Source organism: Triticum urartu, chromosome 5A (genome assembly GCF_056163025.1).
Source record: "Triticum urartu cultivar PI428250 chromosome 5A, HENAU_Tu73, whole genome shotgun sequence".
In the NCBI taxonomy this organism is placed as follows: domain Eukaryota; kingdom Viridiplantae; phylum Streptophyta; class Magnoliopsida; order Poales; family Poaceae; genus Triticum; species Triticum urartu.
This window is the reverse complement of record NC_141877.1, coordinates 534,892,209-534,911,147: the sequence shown is the minus strand read 5'-3', so window position 1 is coordinate 534,911,147 and position 18,939 is coordinate 534,892,209. Positions and strand designations below refer to the sequence as shown.

The 18,939-nt window shown below is 45.6% G+C and overlaps 1 long non-coding RNA gene across 1 annotated transcript; it reads right to left on the bottom strand.

The window, feature by feature from the left end:
• Positions 1–4,418: 4,418 nt before the first annotated feature.
• LOC147972562 (uncharacterized) lies at positions 4,419–8,144 on the bottom strand. The gene is made up of 3 exons (XR_015603444.1): positions 7,618–8,144; positions 7,350–7,418; positions 4,419–4,529 (listed from the first exon to the last, which is right to left on the bottom strand). It is a non-coding gene; the product is annotated as an uncharacterized LOC147972562 (long non-coding RNA).
• Between the last annotated feature and the right edge of the window lie 10,795 nt (positions 8,145–18,939).

Genomic DNA, 18,939 nt, shown 5'->3' with positions numbered 1-18,939 from the left:
CTCATGGCACAAATCCGACCAGGAGGAAATAGAGTCTACCGGCAAGTGCATCAACCATGACATGGCGTTGGGTTTAAGAGCCAATGGAAAGTAATTCGCAAGCACCTTATCATCGCGGGCTCCGGCAGCTTGCATCGCAATGATGTAGATGCTGAGGAACTCGGACGGGTGGGTCTTGCCGCTATACTTTTTGCCCACGTCAGGTTTGAAGGTGCGGTGAGTGGGCCACTGGAACTGCCGCAGCTCACGGGTAAAAGCCGGACAGCCTACCTAGTAAGGTAGGCCTCCAGGGCTCTCCGGTGTCGGGTGGTTCACAGCAGGCCCTGCTCGCCTGTCTGACTGGTGGCGCGCTCCGCGCCGGCGCTCGATAGTGGTTCAAGCGTCTTCATGTTCCCGTTCCCGAAGGACTTGGCGCTGGTCATAGTGGGTCCGTGGGTCGGACGACGCTATGGAGATTTCGTCGCCGGCAACGTCGCGACGGGCTGGCGTCCGCGGTACCGGGCGAGGAGGCGAGTGCACCATGGTCGCGGCGCCGCCGGCTTTCCCGCCACTGGTGCATGGGACTCCGTCGGAGCATCGACCCGGGGGCTCCACCGGACTCGGTTCGTCTTTGTTGGCCACCGCAACAAGGCTTCAGATAGTGGCTCTCCATTCATCGAGTTTCCCCATAGTGGGAGGAAAATCGAGGAGCAACTGCGCGCGCGCCAGGGCTTCTGCTGGCGTTGGTGGCAGCGAAACCTGCACGGTTCGCGACGCGCTTCGACTTCTGACCATGTCAGAAGGAGCTCTATCACGACCCCGCGGTCGCATGCCATCTTCACCAGCGCCTCGGCGAGTGGGCAGGTCTTCTACCTCCCGGGAGTGGCGCTCGGGGCTCTTCCCGCGGTGACGCCCGGGGTCTTCGGCGTGATTGCGCCGTTCATCGCGCACCGCCTGAGAGGAGCGCGCCGTCGGCACCGGCGTGGGAGTCTTGGAGGCCCTCGCATCGCCTTCGGGCGGGGCGGTAGCAATCTTGGAAGGCCCCGCGCCACCCGCGGAGGGCCTGGCTCCGTCTTTGGATTTGGCGGCGTGCGGCCCGTTACCAGGCGCACGAACATCACCGCCTCCCAAACTCCGGCTGCTGGGACGGTGTTTGTGTTCGCGAACGGCGCCCCGGGTCCTTTCTGCGACCGGTCCGCTGCTCGCCCGCGTCGGGACGGGATGTCCAGCTTCCGACGGGCCAACTGCCACCGTCGTATTCTTCTTGGGCGCCATGACGATGAAGAAGCATCAAACTAACTGCTAAAGCCGATTCTCACAACTGCGCCCCCTACCTGGCGCGCCAAAGATATCGGTGGGAATGACACCTATGGGATCACAAGAATCCCTACTACGGTTGCGGGGCACGGGGTCGTGAGAAGAGCGGATCAAACAGACAGCACACGGTTCGTTTATCCAGGTTCAGGCCGCGGGGATGTGTAAAACCCTACTCCTGCTTTGGTGGATTGTATATCTGTGTTCTTGAGCTAGCTATGGGGCGTGAGGAGCTCCAAAAAGCCAAATCCTCCTCCTGGTCGCCTCGGGCCTCCTTTTATAGGAAAGGGGTTGCCACAGTGGCACACAGGAGGTGGAAAGGGTACAGTGATGTGAGGTTATCCCTCGCAGTACATGACAAGGCGCATTTAATGCGTCTTGCCCAGGTGTCCTTGCTTTATCGGGGACGGGGGAGAGCCCTGCCTCATCCGTCGCCGCTCCCTCTCATGTCGACACGCGCCCTGGCCAGCGGCGCCCGCGATGCCATGTAGGCAGGCAGGCAGCTGAGGTGGCGCAGTGGTGGGTCTCCACGAAGATCCGCATGCCGCCACGCAGGTGCCTGCCCAGCTGGTTGGGTCGGCAGCTGCATGCGAACGGCGGTGGAGGTTTGACTGGCGTGGGCCTGATGGTGGCCCTACGGGTGTTCTTGGCAAGGGCCTTGCCGGGGCCCTGGCAAGGGTCTTGTCGTGGTGCCTGCTGTCATCCTCGGCAAGGCTCTTGCCGGGGGCCTTGTGGTCCTCCTTGGATGGGATCCCGCCAAGGATCATCATCTTCTAAAGGGTGTATCTGATCTTGAATGTCTTCACAAAGATCTGCATGCCACCACGGGGATGTCTCCCGAATCCTTGCCCCATGGGGGCAGTGGACTCAAGGGTGACTCACTCCGTAGGTGTGGGGTGAGCTGCCACGGCAAGGGTCTTGCCGGGTTTGCTAAAACCGCCTCCCGGCAAGGATATTGCCGGGGGGGGGTCCGCTTCGTCCCCTTCTCTCTTTGTGGTCTTGGTCTTGGCGTCGTTCTGCTTCTCCTGAGCTTCGGCCTTACCTTGGCTCACCTCCCTTGCCTTGCTCAGTGTGGTGGTGCCTGTGGCTCAGACTGCCCGTGCACAGTTATAGGGGTACAAAAAGTGTACCCCTCTTTTTGTACACCGACAATATCATTTCCCATCAACAATATGTCATCCACATACAATATGAGAAATGCTACAGAGCTCCCACTCACTTTCCTGTAAATACAGGCTTCTCCATAAGTCTGCATAAACCCAAACGCTTTGATCATCTCATCAAAATGAATGTTCCAACTCCGAGATGCTTGCACCAGCCCATAAATCGAGCGTTGGAGCTTGCACACCTTGTCAGCATTCTTAGGATCGATAAAACCTTCCGGCTGCATCATATACAATTCTTCCTTAAGGAAACCATTAAGGAATGCCATTTTGACGTCCATTTGCCACATCTCATAATCATAGAATGCGGCAATTGCTAACATGATTCGGACGGACTTTAGCTTCGCTACGGGTGAGAAAGTCTCATCGTAGTCAACCCCTTGAACTTGTCGATAACCCTTAGCGACAAGCCGAGCTTTATAGATGGTTACATTACCATCCGTGTCTGTCTTCTTCTTAAAGATCCATTTATTTTCTATGGCTCGCCGATCATCGGGCAAGTCAGTCGAAGTCCATACTTTGTTTTCATACATGGATCCTATCTCGGATTTCATGGCTTCTAGCCATTTGTCGAAATCTGGGCCCGCCATCGCTTCCTCATAGTTCGAAGGTTCACCGTTGTCTAACAACATGATTTCCAAGACAGGGTTGCCGTACCACTCTGGTGCGGAATGTGTCCTTGTGGACCTACGAAGTTCAGTAGCAACTTGATCTGAAGCTTCATGATCATCATCATTAACTTCCTCTCTAGTCGGTGCAGTCACCTCAGGAACATTTTCTTGAGCTGCGCCACTTACCGGTTCAAGAGGTAATACTTCACCTAGTTCTACTTTCCTCCCACTTATTTCTTTCGAGAGAAACTCTTTCTCTAGAAAGGATCCATTCTTGGCAACAAAGATCTTGCCTTCGGATCTGAGGTAGAAGGTATACCCAATAGTTTCTTTAGGGTATCCTATGAAGACGCATTTTTTCGACTTGGGTTCGAGCTTTTTAGGTTGTAGTTTCTTGACATAAGCATCGCATCCCCAAACTTTTAGAAACAACAGCTTAGGTTTCTTCCCAAACCATAATTCATACGGTGTCGTCTCAACGGATTTCGACGGAGCCCTATTTAAAGTGAATGCGGCAGTCTCTAAAGCATAGCCCCAAAATGACAGTGGCAAATCGGTAAGAGACATCATAGATCGCACCATATCCAATAGAGTGCGATTATGACATTCGGACACACCATTACGCTGAGGTGTTCCAGGCGGCGTGAGTTGTGAAACTATTCCACATTGTCTTAAGTGTGTGCCAAATTCGTGACTCAAGTATCCCCCCACGATCTGATCGCAAGAACTTGATTTTCCTGTCACGTTGATTCTCAACCTCACTCTGAAATTCCTTGAACTTTTCAAAGGTCTCAGACTTGTGTTTCATTAAGTAGACATACCCATATCTACTCAAGTCATCAGTGAGGGTGAGAACATAATGATAGCCACCGCGAGCCTCAACACTCATTGGACCGCACACATCAGTATGTATGATTCCCAATAAGTTGGTTGCTCGCTCCATTGTTCCTGAGAACGGAGTCTTGGTCATTTTACCCATGAGGCATGGTTCGCACATGTCAAATGATTCGTAATCAGGAGACTCCAAAAGTCCATCTGCATGGAGCTTCTTCATGCGTTTGACACCTATGTGACCAAGGCGGCAGTGCCACAAGTATGTGGGACTATCATTATCAACCTTACATCTTTTGGTATTCACACTATGAATATGTGTAACATTACGCTCGAGATTCATTAAGAATAAACTATTCACCAGCGGAGCATGACCATAAAACATATCTCTCATATAAATAGAAAAACCATTATTCTCGGATTTAAATGAGTAGCCATCTCGAATTAAACGAGATCATGATACAATGTTCATGCTCAAAGCTGGTACTAAATAACAATTATTGAGATTTAAAACTAACCCCGTAGGTAAATATAGAGGTAGAGCGCCGACGGCGATCACATCGACCTTGGAACCATTCCCGACGCGCATCGTCACCTTGTCCTTCGCCAGTCTCCGCTTATTCCGCAGCTCCTGCTTTGAGTTACAAATGTGAGCAACCGCACCGGTATCGAATACCCAGGAGCTACTACGAGTACTGGTAAGGTACACATCAATTACATGTATACTAGTCGTCAACCCGTGCGTCTGCACGGGCTAGCAATTTTAGTATTAGATATAACAAATATGTGGTAGATTTATATGTCAAACAAAATTATTGAATATGTTGACATAGGTTATGATTATTAGACATGCATGTGTACCTTGGTTGGACATAGGGTTGAACGAACTTACATTGCTTCGACTATTATATAATTATATTGTATGCGCCTAATTGTATTACAATAACATAAATATTGTCATTGTGTGATGGCAAACCAGCTTAGATTTATGGTCGATATGTGAAAATGTGGATGTGCTACTTTATGAAGGTTATGTAAGGGTATATGTGTTATATATGTTGGTGGAAAACATGGTTACGAACGCACGTGTTGTTTCGTGTATTCGTGACCTACAGTTTCTAAAAGGTATAAAGTTCATGTGCCTTATTGTAGCATATATCTCCCTCGCTTACTCTACAAAAAGAAGACATACATCTTCCTTTTTTCCATGGAAGCATCATCGATACGCATTTAAAGATGATATTATCGTATATTCTCATTATACTATGAGCATCGTCGAATTATACTATGGTTTGATAGCTAATTTTCTCTTTGTTATAAGGAGAAAAAAAGGCATGCACATACGTATTATATATGGAAGATAACGAAAGATTAGCCTTATTTGGAAGGATATAAATTATGTTCCTTTTTTTAGTCTGCTACTAAGGTAGCAACAAATGAATAAGTTTCGGCAGCTTTGCCCATAAGGATACAACACGACAATAGTAAATAGATAGAGGTGTGAAGCCGAAAGTACATTTCTACACCCAGGAGCAAATGCTCCTGGTGTGAACAGTAACATCAAAAAAATAGAAAAAATATTCAAAAAATTCTGAATTTTTTTTGTGACATACTTCCACAAATGTTTGTTGCCCATGCAAAATTTCATTGCGAAATCACATTTGTGGAAGGCATGCCGAAAAAAACAAAATCAGAGCTCCAAAATGCTTTTGTAAGTAACATTTTCAGAGCATCGATTTTGTTTTTTTACCATACTTTCCACCAATGTGATTTTGCGACGAAATTTTGCATGCACAACAAACATTTATGAAAGTATGTCACAAAAAAATTTCAGAATTTTTTGAATTATTTTTAAATTTATTTGTTGTTACTGTTCACACCAGGAGCATTTGCTCCTGGGTGTAGAAACTCCACGTCCGTGTGAAGCATTATTTACAACAGTGATAGGAGCAAGCCACTCAGATAGATGATAGAAAGATGATCATTCTAGAGCGAGCGAACTGCCGAATTAAGTATACTGTAGGGTGAATGTTTGTGCTCATCGAAAGAAAAGCTTGATAAACAAAGATAAAATGTTGCAAAAAACATGCAGCGGAAAATTAGAAGTACTCAGTTAAACATTAATGAATTATTTGTAGTTTTTTTAGGTACTAACAAAGCTCTAAAAATACAATATACTATGGGGGAGAAGTGTGTACAATGATGAACAGACACTCATGAAATGCATTCAGGATCATATACATCTTTCGGTACAGGACAACACGGAGTCAATGTAATAGTAGCGAACAGCGTAATAGTAAAACAGATTAGGAGCGTCATAGTGTCTCCAAGTAGATGGAGAGAAATGCAAAAACACACATGAGCGTCCTGCATCTGCGCCAGCTGGTGCCCTGTGGCCGTTTCCTATATTTCTTCCACCCTGCGCTCGAGACCCTAGCCAACGTCTAACCTCTGCTTCCTAACAACCATATGCACTTGCAACACCGACCTCTATTGCATGTGTTCCAAACCATGCTCTACTCTCCTCAATCCATGTACTTATGCTGTCGATAAATTCTCCGACTTCTTGTCTTTACAAACAAATTCTTAAAAAAATTCTTTTTTGATCAACATGGATGGACATTCTTAATATTTTCTATCCATACTAATGTGAATATCATATAGGCAATCATGTGTTCATATGAGATATTTGTGGCGTATGATACATCCAGATTCTTTTTTAATATTGCACAAATTTTAAGTATATAAATATGGTTTAATAGTTCATTTTCTCTTTGTTATAAGGACAAAAAAAGACATGCACAGACGTATTATATATGGAAATACTTATTAGCAATCTGCAACTCCAAAGTACCATGTGAATCCATGTAAGTCACGAATCACATGCATATCAGGCAAAGTAGTATATTTGTACAAAATGCCTAATTCTAATCGATGGTCCAGCTGATTCAACACATATGCATCATGTCACCACTACCTTGCACATGACGACATAGGATGCATGCTGAATCAATCTGGTCCGCTCCTCCTGATATCTAACATGCATAGTTCTACTTTCAAAACTATAAGAAGACACACACATAATTTTGCCTTGCATTTTGAAAAGGTAGATGTTTTTGGCTCGATTTATTCTTTTCTCAACATCATCTTACACTGAACATTTGGTTCAAGTAAAATGGCATCCCACAAACAGATACAGGTTCAGAGAAGTGTTCGGTTCATTGCAGAAAAAAAAACTAAGTGCTCTGTTATGCATGTTACCCCAATCGAAGCTCACATTCCCTTTTTTCCTCGAGCTACCTACTCCAAGTTCAAGATAGGTCAGATATCACACCGAACATTTGGATGGAAAACAATCATATTGCTTAGTATCCACAAAGATCAATTATAAGAATGCTAGGATTGAACCTTTGACATGCAGAGAAGAATAAATATGAGGTTGCTATGATACCTGAAGAGCAGACAAATTCTGTCATATTTTGGCACATAACACAGGAATAGGAACATCATCCACTGCTCCCTACGCATAATCACATCACATGAATCAGCTTTGACGGAATTGATCTGAGCATGCATATTGCAATAAAAAACCCATACGCATAATCACATCACATGAATCACCTTTGACGGAATTGATCTGAGCATGCATATCGCAATAAAAAAACCTATTTGAATCTTGCCTTTGGTTGTTCGATCTGAGCACATTCATCTATCAATACCTGAATCATCACCACCTGAATGCCAGATAAGAGAAGCAGAATCGTGTCCTACGAATAGATGTTGATCAATGTTCCACTTCTTGCACGATCGTACCCTTACCCTAGGAAGAGATGATCTATTGTGAGAGAGATTAGAGCTTGGTTAGGTGATAGAGATGAAGTGGTGAAGATACTAAATAGATTAGGAATCATACAGAATTGATATGAGCATACATATTACAAAAAAAACTATTTCAATCTTGCCTTTGGTCTGTCGATATATGCTCGTGCATCTGTGAATACCTGAATCATCACCACTTGAATCTCGGACAGAAGAGATGCTGATGGATCTTGCACTTTTTGCACGATTGCACGCTAGGAAGAGGTGATCTGATCTGAGAGAAATTAGGGTGAAGGGATGAAGATACAGAACAAAGAGATTGAGAGGTTTACCCATGGGAGAGAGATACGTGAGCACTTTCTACGTGAGAGTTTGTTAGAGATACGTGAGAGATTGTGAGTTGGGTCAAGAGAGAGAGAGAGAGATGATTTTTATTTCTCATTGAAGAGGTAAAAACTGAGACGTGAGAGACAGAGAGTCAAACGTCCAGCGAGATATACATGAGATTTTTTCTGTTGTGTTTTTTTTCTCTGGCTCAAATTTATTTCTCATTGGAGAGATAAAAGGTGAGACGTGAGGGATTGAGAGACAAAGGTCAAGAGAGAGATATACGTGTGTTTTTTCTATTAATTTTTTTTCTCTGAGTCGATCTACACCGTAAAAAATATGGCCCCACCAGATTAACGGCTCGTAAAATCTAATTAACATGGGAATTTCCAGGGAGTCTAGAATTAGTATAGATAAGATAAGATATAGAATAGATATAGATATAGATATAGATAGATATAGATATAGATATAGATCACATATACATTTAGTGTTGCCGGCCTTCTTGTCCGCTAAGTATTTGGGGCAGTTCCGCTTCCAGTGACCACTTCCCTTGCAATAAAAACACTCAGTCTCAGGCTTGGGTCCATTCTTTGACTTCTTCCCGGCAGCTTGCTTACCGGGCGCGGCAACTCCCTTGCCATCCTTCTTGAAGTTCTTTTTTACCCTTGCCTTTCTTGAACTTAGTGGTTTTATTCACCATCAACACTTGATGTTCCTTTTTGATTTCCACCTCCGCTGATTTCAGCATTGAATATACCTCAGGAATGGTCTTTTCCATCCCCTGCATATTGAAGTTCATCACAAAGCTCTTGTAGCTCGGTGGAAGCGACTGAAGGATTCTGTCAATGACCGCGTCATCCGGGAGATTAACTCCCAGCTGAGTCAAGCGGTTATGCAACCCAGACATTTTGAGTTTGTGCTCACTGACAGAACTATTTTCCTCCATCTTACAACTGAAGAACTTGTCGGAGACTTCATATCTCTCGACCCGGGCATGAGCTTGGAAAACCATTTTCAGCTCTTCGAACATCTCATATGCTCCGTGTCGCTCAAAACGCTTTTGGAGCCCCGGTTCTAAGCTGTAAAGCATGCCACACTGAACAAGGGAGTAATCATCAGCACGTGACTGCCAAGCGTTCATAACATCTTGGTTCTCTGGGATGGGTGCGTCACCTAGCGGTGCTTCTAGGACATAATCTTTCTTGGCAGCTATGAGGATGATCCTCAGGTTCCGGACCCAGTCCATATAGTTGCTGCCATCATCTTTCAGCTTGGTTTTCTCTAGGAACGCGTTGAAGTTGAGGGCAACATTAGCGTGGGCCATTTGATCTACAAGACATAGTGTAAAGATTTTAGACTAAGTTCATGATAATTGAGTTCATCTAATCAAATTATTCAATGAACTCCCACTCAGATAGACATCCCTCTAGTCATCTAAGTGAAACATGATCCGAGTCAACTAGGCCGTGTCCAATCATCACGTGAGACGGACTAGTCAATATCGGTGAACATCTTCATGTTGATCGTATCTTCTATATGACTCATGCTCGACCTTTCAGTCTTCCGTGTTCCGAGGCCATGTCTGTACATGCTAGGCTCGTCAAGTCAACCTAAGTGTATTGCGTGTGTAAATCTGGCTTACACTCATTGTATTCGAACGTTAGAATCTATCACACCCGATCATCACGTGGTGCTTCAAAACAATGAACCTTCGCAACGGTGCACAGTTAGGGGGAACACTTTCTTGAAATTATTACGAGGGATCATCTTATTCAAGCTACCGTCGTTCTAAGCAAATAAGATGCAAAACATGACAAACATCACATGCAATCAAATGGTGACATGATATGGCCAATATCATTTGCCCCTTTTGATCTCCATCTTCGGGGCTTCATGATCATCGTTGTCACCGGCATGACACCATGACCTCCATCATCGTGTCTTCTTGAAGTTGTCTCGTCATCTATTACTTCTACTACTATGGCTAACGCTGTAGCAATAAAGTAAAGTAATTACATGATGTTTATGTTGACACGCAGGTCATAAATAAATTAAGACAACTCCTATGGCTCCTGCCGGTTGTCATACTCATCGAGATGCAAGTCGTGATTCCTATTACAAGAACATGATCAATCTCATACATCACATATATCATTCATCACATCCTTTTGGCCATATCACATCACACGACACATGCTGCAAAAACAAGTTAGACGTCCTCTAATTGTTGTTGCAAGTTTTTACGTGGCTCCTATAGGTTTCTAGCAAGAATGTTTCTTACCTACGCCAAAACCACAACGTGATATGCCAATTTCTATTTACCCTTCATAAGGACCCTTTCATCGAATCCAATCCGACTAAAGTGGGAGAGACAGACACCCGCTAGCCACCTTATGTAACTAGTGCATGTCAATCGGTGGAACCAGTCTCATGTAAGCGTACGTGTAAGGTTGGTCCGGGCCGCTTCATCCCACGATGCCGCCGAATCAAGATAAGACTAGTAACGACAAGCAAATTGACAATATCCACGCCCACAACTACTTTGTGTTCTACTCGTGCATAGAATCTACGCATAGACCTAGCTCATGATGCCACTGTTGGGGAACGTAGCAGAATTTTAAAATTTTCTACGCATCACCAAGATCAATCTATGGAGTCATCTAGCAACGAGGGAGAGGAGAGTGCATCTACATACCCTTGTATATCGCGAGCGGAGGCGTTCAAGAGAACGGGGTTGATGGAGTCGTACTCGTCGTGATCCAAATCACTGATGACCTAGCGCCGAACGGACGGCACCTCCGCGTTCAACACACGTACGGTTGGGAAGACGTCTCCTCCAACTTGATCCAGCAAGGGGGAAGGAGAGGTTGATGGAGATCCAGCAGCACGATGGCGTGGTGGTGGAAGCAACGGTGATCTCGGCAGGGCTTCGCCAAGCTCAGGGAGAGGGAGGAGTGTCACGGGAGGGAGAGGGAGGCGCCAGGGGCTAGGGTGCGGCTGCCCTCCCTCCCCCCACTATATATAGGACCCCTAGGGGGGGCTCCGGCCCTAGGAGATGGGATCTCCAAGGGGGGCGGCGGCCAAGGGGGGTGGATTGCCCCCCAAGCTAAGTGGGGCGCCCCCACCCCTAGGGTTTCCAACCCTAGGCGCAGGGGAGGCCCAAGGGGGGCGCACCAGCCCACTAGGGGCTGGTTCCCCTCCCACTTTAGCCCATGGGGCCCTCCGGGATAGGTGGCCCCACCCGGTGGACCCTCGGGACCCTTTCGGTGGTCCCGGTACAATACCGATTACCCCAGAAACTTTCCCGATGGCCGAAACTTGACTTCCTATATATAAATCTTCACCTCCGAACCATTCCGGAACTCCTCGTGACGTCCAGGATCTCATCCGGGACTCCGAACAACTTTCGGGTTACCGTATACTAATATCTCAACAACCCTAGTGTCACCGAACCTTAAGTGTGTAGACCCTACGGGTTCGGGAGACACGCAGACATGACCGAGACGACTCTCCGGTCAATAATCAACAGCGGGATCTGGATACCCATGTTGTCTCCCACATGCTCCTCGATGATCTCATCGGATGAACCACGATGTCGAGGATTCAATCAATCCCGTATACAATTCCCTTTGTCAATCGGTACGTTACTTGCCCGAGACTCGATCATCGGTATCCCAATACCTTGTTCAATCTCATTAACGGCAAGTCACTTTACTCGTACCGTAATGCATGATCCCGTGATCAACCACTTGGTCACATTGAGCTCATTATGATGATGCATTACCGAGTGGGCCCAGAGATACCTCTTCGTCATACGGAGTGACAAATCCCAGTCTCGATTCGTGCCAACCCAACAAACACTTTCGGAGATACCCGTAGTGAACCTTTATAGTCACCCAGTTACGTTGTGACGTTTGGTACACCGAAAGCACTCCTACGGTATCCGGGAGTTGCACAATCTCATGGTCTAAGGAAATGATACTTGACATTCAGAAAAGCTCTAGCAAACGAACTACATGATCTTTAAGCTATGCTTAGGATTGGGTCTTGTCCATCACATCATTCTCCTAATGATGTGATCCCGTTATCAATGACATCCAATGTCCATAGTCAGGAAACCATGACTATCTTTTGATCAACGAGCTAGTCAACTAGAGGCTCACTAGGGACGTGTTGTGGTCTATGTATTCACACATGTAATACGATTTCCGGATAACACAATTATAGCATGAATAATAGACAATTATCATGATCAAACAAATATAATAATAACCATTTTATTATTTCCTCCAGGGCATATTTCCAACAGAGATCCCCCCTAAGAGGGATGAACTAACCTTGGGTTTTGTCGATGATGAATTCATGTAGGTGTTGAAGATGTGGATGCTCTTTGTTGATGTAGATCATTTGGAGCTATCCTTTGGAGTGAGTTGCACTTTCAATACCTACACGGGTTAGTCCCACAAGGAACAAACAAGTATATCCATAGACATAGAGTGATGCACACACAAGATGATGTCTATGAAAGCTTTAGGTTACCTTCTCCCTTGTCTTACCAACAAAAGGGTTTGTGACTCCTTGAACTAGTGCAAGATGTGGAAGTTGATTGCACTTGTTCTTACCAAAATGATAAGAGTGAAGTATGTTGGCGGAGTCACCCTCAAGAACTCTCTAGTTCTTCTTCTTCGGGATCCACACCATCTTGATGGGAATCCTCAAAGTTGTAGTTGTACTTGATGAAGTGGAACTTGATGTAGTCTTGGGAACCCACTTGACCAAGGCCTTAGGAGCTTCTTCAAATGTATCAATTTCCTCTTGAAGCTTGTCCTTGCCTTTTTGCTTGTGGTCTTGTGGTGGAAGATCATCTTGAGCTTGTGTCCCTTTGAAAGAAGTAGGATCATACTTCTCTTGTTGGGGAACAAACTTCGTCTTGGGGTATTGATCTTCTTCCCACTCAACTCCATTGGCATTGAACTTCCGTTCAAAACCAACACCTTGATTCTTCCGGTGCCTTCCTTGCTTGTGTACAATTTCCTCAAATTTCTTACTCCCGGCAAGGCTCTTGTAAACACCTTTCTCTATAATTCCCTTCAATAAGCTATTTTCTTGCTCAAGTGTAACTTGGCTAAGAGAATCATTAGTGGCATCAAGAGAACTACTAGAAGCAGCAACATTGGATTTAGCATGATTATTGTTACTACTAGAGGAAGAATCTTTCTTGTTCTTGTTACTAGACTTAACTTGAGGCATGTAAGTGGATAAGAGTAAATGCTTGGCAATGTAAGAAGAACTTTTCTTGCGAAGATCATCATTGATTGCCTTTAAGAACTCATGCTCTTGCTCAATATTGAGCTTTTCAAAACGTAATTTCTCATGAGTCCTTAAAAGTTCTCGATGATCTCCTAAGATAGTTTCATGAGCTAACTTAAGAGTGTTTAGTTCTTTAGTTAGAGACTCAATCTTCTCCTTATCATTGTCATTCGTTTCATCATAGTATTCATCACTATAGTTGTAAACAAGTAAATCATCATCACCTAACAAGTCATATTCATCACTATTGAAATCAAACATACTCGGGGTGTGATACCTTTGGACCTTTGGCCATGAAGCATCTTCCAATTCCTTCATTTGGTGAATCAAATATGTCGTAGGATTTGGTTGACACAAGTTCTAGACCGGCAACACCTTCTCTTGAGTATATTCGGAGTCGGAGTGATAGCTTCTCTCGGAGTCATTGTCGGAGTCGGAGTCGGATACCCATTCACCAACATGAGCTTGATGTCTTCGTTTTGTGTAGCTCCTTGATGACTTGTCCTTCCTTTCTGAATCCTTGCTTCTCCGAGAGGATCTTCGTTCATATCGATCATCCCTACTCCTTCTCTCCCTTGATGGTGATTCTTCTCTTCTACTTCTTCTTTTTGGAGAATCTTCTCTTCTTTTGTGGGGTGCCATACACTCATTGGAGTAGTGTCCGGGTCTTCCACAATTGTAGCAGTTTCTCTCTCAACTAGAAGATCTTTTGTCATTGTAGGACCTTGACTTGAAACTTCTCTCTTTGCTTATATTCTTGTAGAACTTGTTGAAGTTCTTCACCATTAAGCTCAATTCCTCATTGAAGGTCTGTTTCTCACTTGATGATGTGGGGGCTTCACATGAGGCTTTGTAAGCACCACTTGACTTGTTATGAAGCTCCTCCTTATCCTTGAGTGACATCTCATGAGCAACAATTCTTCCAATGACCTCCGTTGGCTTGAGATCTTTGTAATTGGGCATCATTTGGATCAATGTGCATACGGTATCGTATTTTCCATCCAAGGGTCTTAGGATCTTCTTTATGATGAATTTGTCGGTCATCTCTTCACTTCCTAAGCCGACAATCTCATTTGTGATAAGAGAAAGCCTAGAGTACATTTCAGCGACACCTTCACCATCCTTCATTTTGAACTTGTCAAGTTGACTTTGAAGCACATCCAACTTGGATTCCTTGACGGAGTCGGTACCTTCGTGCATATCAATCAAAGTATCCCAAATTTCCTTTGCATTCTCAAGACGGCTGATTTTGTTGAATTATTCGGGGCACAATCCGTTGAAGAGGATATCACAAGCTTGAGCGTTGTATTGCAACATTTTCAACTCTTCCGCGGTAGCTTCACGATTCGATTCTCTCCCATCAAAGAATTCACCTTGCAAGCCAACACACACAATAGCCCAAACGGCGGGGTTATGTCCAAGAATATGCATTTTCATCTTATGCTTCCAACTAGCAAAATTAGTACCATCAAAGTAAGGACCTCTACGGTGGTAATTTCCCTCGCTAGATGCCATACTCTCCTAGGTTGTGAAACCAAGGCAATGACCACCAAAAGCTATGGAAATCAAAGCAAATGGAGTCCACGGCTCTGATACCACTTGTGGGAATGAAAGTATGTCTAGAGGGGGGGGGGGTGATTAGACTACTTGACCAATTAAAAATCTATCCTTTTCCCAATTTTAGTCTTTGGCAGATTTTAGCTAACTTAGCACAAGTCAAGCAATCTTAACACAATTCAAGCAAGCATGCAAAGAGTCTATGAGCAGCGGAAAGTATAGCATGCAACTTGCAAGAATGTAAAGGGAAGTGTTTGGAGAATTCAAATGCAATTGGAGACACAGATGTTTTTGTCGTGGTTCCGATAGTTGGTGCTATCGTACATCCACGTTGATGGAGACTTCAACCCACGGAGGGTAACGGTTGCGCGAGTCCACGGAGGGATCCACCCACGAAGGGTCCACGAAGAAGCAACCTTGTCTATCCCATCATGGCCATCGCCCACGAAGGACTTGCCTCACTAGTGGTAGATCTTCACGAAGTAGGTGATCTCCTTGCCCTTACAAACTCCTTGGTTCAACTCCACAATCTTTGTCGGAGGCTCCCAAGTGACACCTAGCCAATCTAGGAGACACCACTCTCCAAGAAGTAACAAATGGTGTGTTGATGATGAACTCCTTTCTCTTGTGCTTCAAATGATAGTCTCCCCAACACTCAACTCTCTCTCACAGGATATTGATTTGGTGGAAAGAAGATTTGAGTGGAAAGCAACTTGGGAAGGCTAGAGATCAAGATTCATATGGTAGGAATGGAATATCTTGGCCTCAACACATGAGTAGGTGGTTCTCTCTCAGAAAATGTGTATTGGAAATGTAGGTATGTTCTGATGGCTCTCTCCACGAATGAAGAGTGGGTGGAGGGGTATATATAGCCTCCACACAAAAACTAACCGTTACACACAATTTACCAATCTCGGTGAGACCGAATTGAGAAACTCGGTCGGACCGATTTAGCAAACCTAGTGACCGTTAGGATTTTCGGTGGGACTGAGATGCAAATCGGTAGGACCGATATGGTTAGGGTTAGGGCATAACGTAGTCTTGGTGTGACCGATTACACAAACTCAGTGGGACCGATTTTGGTAATAAGCTAACCAGAGAGTTGGTCAGGTAAACTCGGTGGGACCAATCGCTCATTTCGGTGAGACCGAAATGTTACGAAGGGAAAACAGAGAGTTTACATTGCAATTTCGGTGGGACCGATCGCTCATCTCGGTGGGACCGAAACGTTACGAAGGGAAACAGAGAGATTACAACCCCATCTCGATGAGACCGAGATCCCTATCGGTGAGACCGATTTGCCTAGGGTTTGTGCCAGTGGCTATGACATCTGAACTCGGTGGCGCCAGATAGATATAATTGGTGGGGCCGAGTTTGACTTTTGGTTTAGGTCATATGTGGATGTGGGAAGGTAGTTGAGGGTTTTGGAGCATATCACTAAGCACTATGAAGCAAGAACCTCATTAAGAAACACCTCATCCCTCCTTGATAGTATTGGCTTTTCCTATAGACTCAATGTGATCTTGTATCACTAAAATATAAAATGTAGAGTCTTGATCTTTGATCTTGAGCCAATCTTTTTGTCCTTAGTATTTTGAGGGGTCCACTTTCCTCATCCATGCCATGCCATTCATTGAGCTTTTCCTGAAATATTAATCTTGGAATAGTGTTAGCTCAATGAGCTATATGTTGTTAGGAATTACCAAAACCACCCAGGGATAGTTGCACTTTGAGTATGTGGCCGTATTTACTTTCTTGCACCCTGGCCGCTGTACGTACGTGTACATGCTACGTGCGCGCCTCTACTACGACACGTGCGTGCCTCTACTACGACATGTGCGCACCTCTACACCGACCGGTATGTATGTACACGTTCGAGACAAGAATAACAACGCTACATACGCTTCGACCAGGTAGGTCCCAACTGTCAGGCACTTCTTTGCATGCGAAGATGTAGCTGGTGGGTCCTAGCAGTCAGGGGGGAAACATTTTTTTTGTGAAATATGGTGGCCCATCCGGTGGGTCCCTGCTGTCAGGTGGAGGAATAATTATTTTGCGCATAATAAGGGGGCACTTCCTTGTTGCGGCCGTGGACCCTGCTGCCAGCTTCTCCATGTATAGTACTCTTTTGATTGAAGTCATTCCTTGACCACATTGATCACGCCGCGCTGAGAGGACCACGACGGTGGACGACGGCGAGGCCTATGAAGGGGACGACGCGGAGCCAGGGAAGACGCGGCAGTGGAAGCCCACGCGGAGAGGAGTACGAGGGTTCACTGGTTTGGCTGCGGTGCGAGGCTGCGGTTGCTGTAGAATAACAGGGGGTATGGGTGAGTAGAGGCGGATGGCCTGGCCAGCGGTGGGAGTAGTAGGGGGTGGTGAGGTCTCCGCGGCATCACAACCGACCACGGGAGGCAGGAGCACGCGGCACGACCGGCGCTGGTTTGGGCGGCTGGAGCAAGAAGACTAGAGGTTGAAGAAGCACTATGGTCGTTGGATGGACATTGTACGATCACTGGAGCCAGAATCGTTCATATTGACTAAGTTGACAAAGCCCTCCGTCCGCGTCAACTTAGTAGGCCCATAATTCAGCCTCCCTCGCAGGGGGGTATTCATTTTTTTGTGCGTAATAAGGAGGCATTTCCTTGCGTGCGAAGATATAGCTGGTGGGTCCGAGCTGTCAGCAGGGGGAACATTCTTTTCGCGAAATACAGAGGCCCTTCCGGTGGGTCCCAGATGTCAGGTGGAGGAATCATTATTTTGCGCGTAATAAGGAGGCATTTCCTTGTGCGCGGCCGTGGACCCAGCTGTCAGCCTCTCCACGTAGAGTCCACTTCAGATGGATGTCGTTCGTTGACCACGTTGACCACGCCACACCGAGAGCACCAAGGCAGTGGACGATGGCGAGGCCTACGAAGGGAACAACATGGAGCCGGGGAAGACACGACAGTGGCTTCCCACACGGTGGGGAGTATGAGGGTTGACTGGTTCGCCTGCCGTCGTCGGAAAATAACAGGAGTGGTGGGTGAGTAGAGGGATAGACAGGCCAGGGATGCGAGTATGGTGGGGCCGTGAGGCCTGCCCGACAGCATAGCCGGCCACGGGAGGCGGGAGCAGGTGGTTCCGTCAGCGCTGGTTTGGGCGGTTGGAGCAGGAAGATCAGATACTGAAGAAACACGATTACCGTTAGATTGACATCTAACGGCCTGACGCTGGTAGAGTCGATTGTTGACTAAGTTTCTTTTTTTTTGAGAAACCTTGTGTAGGCATGAACTTAGTAGGCCCACAAGTCAGCCTCCAAATCTGTGGCAGACAACATAGAGCCCATTTGCTATTTTTTTATAATTTGCAGCCCATTTTCTGCCCAGGACCACGGTCAAAAAGTTCAACCTTATTTTGCATATTTCGGTGGAGTCCGAAATGTTGTAATCCCGAAATGATAAACATTTTTTAAGAACTTATTTATTTGCCAAAAAAATCATTTTGTTTTTGTAAGCAAATAAGACATGGGACAATTGAGTTGGTTTAAGGGAAAACCAGTGGTAAAAAAATCAGCACGGGGAGAGAAAACAACAACAAAAATATGGATGTAAATATGAAAAAGGGAACTTTATGTATTTTCAATATAATGATATGTGTATATGAACTAGTAAAACTGTAGGTAGAGATTAGAAAACAGATGTAGGACATGGCGTTTCAAGAGGAAAATAGAACTGGGCTGTGTGTTTGATTTATTAAAAAAAACTACCTACGGATGTTGTAAGACAAAATATAACTAACGCTGGCGGGCCAGAGGCCAGTATATACCTGGGGGATCTTAGTGCCCCATTGTCATTATGGGCTGGGCCTGTTAAAAACAAAACCAAGCCTGGGCAGTCTACAGCCCAGTTGAAACTTTCTTGACCTGAAAAAACAATATACCCGCTCAATAAACGAGAGAATTCTGCAAGTACAGACAGATAACTGGGATGCAACACATATATTGTTTTCTCATCGTGGTAATAAGTGCATGCACTTGTTTCAAT